We start from the raw sequence: 6,003 nt of genomic DNA on the forward strand, positions 1-6,003 counted from the left end.
GGCAGCGGAGAGCTGGCATTTCACCTGCCAAATGGGTTGGGAAACCAACAACACCCTTCTTTTAAATCTTTTTTTTTTTCTCCCTACCAATTAGAAATCACGTTAGTGTCCGAAGTCGTAGCGTATTCATGTAGCCCAGACTTATGATTTCACCTCCGAGCTAAGCTGGGAGACAACCTAGCTACATCTTTAATAAAAGTCAAAATTCCCCCCGCCCCCTTTTTTTTTTTTTTTAATATTAAAAATTCCGTCAGCGCCTGAATTGAAGCCTATTCACGCTGCATGTATGAGACTTAGTAGGTCGGGAGACAACGTAACATCCTTTTTAAAAACAAAATAAATCAAAAATGACCTTTTTTTTTTTTTTTTCCCTTGAATTAGGAATCCCATTAGAGTTCAAGTGTATTCATGGCTTATCGCAACCAACCTGTTTGAGGATTTGCCCTCTAAGAAAACTAAAATAATTGTTTTTCTGTACATGCGCCAATATCTCTGAAGAAGAGCGCTCACTCTTCCCTTTAGACAGCAGCTTAGTTAGATTAAAAGTTATAAAGAAAAATAATTGGGAGTTGAAACCTCTGCGCTTGTTCATCCACTGTTATTCATGATGTCCAAGCAAAAAAACCAAAAAAACAAAAACAAAACAAACAAACAAAAAAACCCCCCACAAACACCAAAACCCCCCAACAAAAAACAAAATAAAAACCAAACACCCCCCAAATCCAACAGCTCAGAAGAGAAACTCCTCAGGTTGCAGCAGCCACGTCTTATCCCAGGGCCAGCAACAGGCAGTCAGAGGGAAGAAACACTCTTCCCCCTCTTATTTATTTGGGTTTTTTTTTTCCCCCCAAATAAACTCAATCTCACAAGAAGAAATTAGTTCCATACATCCTTCCCTGTAGAAGCTGTTCCTATCCTGCTGTTCATAGGGTGGCCAGGTTCAAAAACCCCAAAACACGCAAAACCAACCGAAAAACCCAGCCCCAAACACCAAAACATTTTGGTTTTGAGCTGCTGAAAAAATAATCGAGAGGGATGGAGCATTTTCAGGACCAGCACCCAGGATTGTCCAGGAGCTCCATAAATAAGAGATTTCTCATAATGCCAGTGTATGTAGCCACGTGGGAAATTAAAATGCGTTGCTAGCATTTATTTTTAAAAGCATAGCAAAAGGCTTTGCTTGAAGCTCTAGGGCAAGTTTGGGGTTGGTTTTTTTTTATTATTATTTTCTCTCTGAAGAAACAATTATTTCTGGAATTGCTGCTGTGTTCCAGCTTTAGTCTCCCATGAACACTCATTGCCTATATTATATACACATTATTCTAGCAGGTACCTTCACAATGTGAAATTAGGCATATCTGTGGATAATCAGCACTTTTCTTTTCCCATTTTAATATTTTAGCTATTAAAATAGAGAAGAAACCAAACAGCAACAATAATGACTGTACATGCACTCGCACTCACTTCATAGCTGTATGGATTTTACCAGCAAAGCACACACTTTAAATTGCAGTGTGTAAATGATCATTTAATTGGGGCTGGGGAAGCCAACAAAATAATCGCTGTCTGAAGTGAACTTAAACACGCTGTGGGAAAACGCTGCAATTTTCCATCCTTTTTGCAGACTGAAGCTAAAAGGCCATTTGGCAATGGAGGTAATTTAGATAGGCAAGCTGTGGGGAGAAGCCTTTTCCCCCAGGTTAGAGGAAGTTATTCTGCAGCCTGAATTTAAAATCCAGTGGTAGGAAAATGTATTCTGGCTTTAATTCCAGCACATATAGGAGTTAAAAGGTGAAGTTCTGGAACCAGACAATCTTTAAGGTCCCATTCCAGCTCAAGCCCTTCTGTGCTTCTGTTTTTCTGCACATACGCTTCTGATTGAGAGGCAGCAGTAGGGGGGGCCCAAATTGGGGGCTCCACTCAATAACATTTGTTTATATTTTTGGGGGGCTCCTCCTGCATTTCCAGTCCAGTTTTTTGGCTGTTCCCAGGGGTTTGGACCATGACTACCTATCTTCCCCCAGAGAGCCCCAGGCCCTGGTTTAATACCAGTATCCACATGGAGCTGCAGTCAGCACCACCCTGTCTGGGTTAAACTCACCTCACTGCGTTTCTCAGGGCTGTCTTTAGTCCCAAGCACTGCAGTCTGCTGATGGGTTTCAGCTCAACCCCAGAGCAAATGAGCCCCCAGATAAGCCAGACCTGGCCAGAGCTGCGGCACTGGGGCACCAAAACCCTCTTCCAGCAGAGGAGTTAATGTGCCAAGCTCAGGGTGCTGCTGAGTGCTTGATCCCTCCTTGTGCTCTCACCCTCCAGGGTGACTGTAAATACAGAACCTGTATAAAGCAGCTCATGAGGAAAGCAAGCCATAGCCGCAGAGCAGCTGCAGAGAAGGCTTTTGGGACGCTCCTGCATAGCTTTGGGGTCTTGCCTCGTCCCAGCCCCGGTTTCTGGACAAGACCCAGCACTGCCTATGGCAAACAAGGGCTGCACTAGCAGGGAAGGCAGAGCTCAACCAGCTGCGTGCTGGGGAGAGCTGATCAAAGGATTTTAGGTGGCGTTTCCAGAGCCATTTAAATGGGATAGGTTCTGCTCCGTGGTGGCGGTGAAAAAAGCCATGTATTTGCATTGAGTCACATTCAGACTCATCCCTTCTTGTGTCTTGGGTCTATTTTCCAGGTATTGAGCAGTGCTTTCTAAAGACTTACTAACTTGAAGGGCCATTTAAATATTCATTTTCCGGTTGAACTTGCAGGCTGGGTAGGTTCTTCCGAGTGCTCCAGGGTATAATTAGTTCCTCCAAAAGCAGCTTCCTACCAGACACTTTGCTAACGCTGACCACGTTTCCCCTCCACATCTCCCCTCCTCCCCAACCTCTTAAAGCTCCGCTGAATTTCTGTGCACAGCCTCCCACAAAGGTTATCATCTTATGTTTAATAGTGGGGAAAAAAGACAGCACACGAGATTTACTGCAAATGGAAGCCATTACTGGAGCAGTTATCAAATGAAAGAACAATATAATAATGTCTAGTCATAAAGATATGAAGAGTTGCCTGTCAAAGGCAAACACCTGACTTGTAAAATTAGCCTGTGTAGCTGCTGGAAGCTTTTGGCAGGCAGGATGAGATCCTTGCGGCACATGGCTAAGCACCCAGGTGTTTTGCAGATATATAGGCTCGAAACTGGGCACCCAAACTGGGACCAGCTGGAGGGAGGTGCATCGACAGCCCAAGACCACAGGACATTTGCATGAAGCAGAGCCAGGGGGAATCAGCTCAGCACATCCCAAATATCCACAGTGGGCTTATAATATCCCCTGGGCTGATTCTGGCGCTGAATGCTTCTCAAAGCCAAATCTGTTATCTCCAGCTCCAGCTGTAGCTCATTGAGGCTGCTGACCCCAATTTTTTGGTTAAGTATTAACTAACTAATAGCGGGTGGTGTTTAATTTTGTTTGCCCCTTGACCCATAAGGTCAGGTTACACAGGCTGTGACAGTGCAGCCAGGAGATGCTGATTTCCAGTCCAGTGTATTGATGCAGATGATTTTCCTCCTCTTTCCCAGTCCTGTCCTCCTGCCAGGATTTGGGACAGAAACCCTTTCAGGCATAACCAAGTGGTCATTAACCTTTCCAAAATGAAGATGCATGGACAAGTGGGTACCATCCCAAGGGAGGAAAGTGTTACGTTAGCAGAGGGATGTTGACTCCTGCGTGAGTGCTGATGTCTCCTGTCAAGGACTGTCCAGCCTGTCTCACCACACACACTCAGCTCTTTCCCCACCCCCCCCAAAAAATCACTTACTTTCAGCAGCACAGTCATTCCTCACAAGGCCTTTTCCAACAGACACAGTTTCTGTATCGAGCTCCTAGATTCCATTTCAGGAACTTGTGCTTCTCCTGCAGCCTTTATGGCTGGGATTTGTCATCCTTAGGCTCCAGGTGCAACACTCCAGGTGTTTTTTAACCTTTTCTCATCTATTTTCAGGAGATACCTGTGGCAGCCAGAGGTGCTGCCTTTCTCTTTGGTGAGTGCAGTGCCACTTCTTTTGGTGTCTGGATGTGAAAGTATTGGCCACTGCGGCTTGTAAAACAGTTTCAGACATGGAAAAATAGCCTGGTGGGAGCTGTCCCAATGCTGGCTGCTAGCGGAGATGGTCAGCGCAGCCTGACAGAGAAAATCCCATCACAGCCTTGCTAGCAATACTTGCTTTTAGACAGCATGAAGATTGCTTCCTGCTGTCTTCAGCCAAAGCTAGAGGAGAGCTTGGGAAAGAGATGAAGTCCCTGTAGTAATTTCAGGAGCATCTGCACTTCTCAAACATGCCAGACTAAGGTGTTTGGTGAAAGTCAGAAGGTCCAAAACCCAAAAAATCTGCTTTTCAGCATTGTCTTTTGGAGACAGAGGTCAAAGGTTGTCTCAGAGGGAGTCTCTATGCCCCCCCAGAGACTAAAAAGCATAGAGGAAAGCTTCTCTTAACTTGTAACTTTGTCTCAACCATTCAAACTACAGACACACACCATTGAATGCCAGGTGACCAAACTTCTGTTTCCATCAATAAAAAAATATATATAAAAAAATGAGACACTTTTTTTGTTGTTGCCACAATTAAGGAACCACAATCTATGGTCATGGTTTTTTTTTGTTTTTTTTTTTTTTCCTTTCTAGCAGGGTTGACCATCAAAAAGGGGAAGATGGGAATCTGAGGTTTTCCAGATATGTGTAGGCTGCAGCACACCTGTGGTTTTTCCCCTGGCCTTAGGAACACAGAGAATTAAAATATCTGCTCCAGTCTTTGATGAGTTATGCCTCCCAAAATCTGTGCCTGTCCAAGCCTGTCTCAAAGTCCTCAGAAATACTCTTAATAACTGGGAGGGTCTCTACAAGCAGCTGCTTGTGGGATGTGATGAAAGAGCCACACAAGTTCCCCCAGTTTCTGGCTGGTCCAGCCCACGGACGCTTAACCTGCTTCTGAGCTCTGATGATGAAATAAGCTGGTGCTTAATAGAAAAAAACTAGAAAGGAAAATGATTATTGAATTTTACTGCAAAACCCCAAGGCAGGATGAGGAGTAGGATGTAAAACTGTTAGAGGAAATGGAACCAGCAATAGGGAAGGGCAGAATATTAATGGCAGCAGCCTTAATTATCTCAACTTACAAGGGGTGCACCCTGTAATCATTTTCAAGTATCACTCAAGTGATCACAACAAGTTTGACCCACCTCTTCTTAAATACTGTGCCGTAATTATTGATACTCCTGCGTTATCAGGAGCTGCCGGAAGCAGCACATGGAGTCTGTTATCGCAGAGCAGAAGCCTTGCGCAGAAATCTCGCCCTTGGTAATTTTCTGCGCGCGGGTTCTGCCCCAAGCAGGTGGCAGAGGGCGTGCAAGAGGGTGCACACGGCAGCTGCACAGCGTGTGGGAGAGGGCACGGATGAGTCTTAACCTCCTGCAAAGTGGCTTGAGACCGTGTGTGCCTTGTTTGTCCACCAGAGATACCCACTCACCCTTCCCCATCCGTCCCTTTGCGTGTTTATTGATGACTGTGTATTGATGGGGTGGGTAGTCCGACCTCAGCTCCGTGGGGAGAGGTGGTGGCAGTGATATTCACTGGCTTTGCCTCCTGCTGAGTGAGCGTGTGTTTTTTAATCCCATCCTTTCGGTGCCTGGAGGGAGAGAACAGGCTCCCTCTGCTCCTTGATTCTGTGCAGGAGGGATGGATTAGCCCTGAGTGAGGCATCTTGAGAGCTGTGACCATCTGGCTGTCATTAGTTTGACTTGATTTCATGGAAATGGACAAATGCAATGATTAGTATAGCAAAAACTCCTAATTAAAAAAAAAGATGATGGTGATCGAGGATAGATTTTTAAAAATTTTTTGCGTGACTTGAAAAAAACCATTAATTAAAATCACGGCTCTTTTTTTTTTATTTGTAGAGTCATGAATCATTTAGGCTGGAAAAGACCTTTATGATCATGAAGTCCAACCACCAACCTGAAAT

This window comes from Hirundo rustica, chromosome 3 (genome assembly GCF_015227805.2).
Source record: "Hirundo rustica isolate bHirRus1 chromosome 3, bHirRus1.pri.v3, whole genome shotgun sequence".
NCBI lineage: Eukaryota > Metazoa > Chordata > Aves > Passeriformes > Hirundinidae > Hirundo > Hirundo rustica.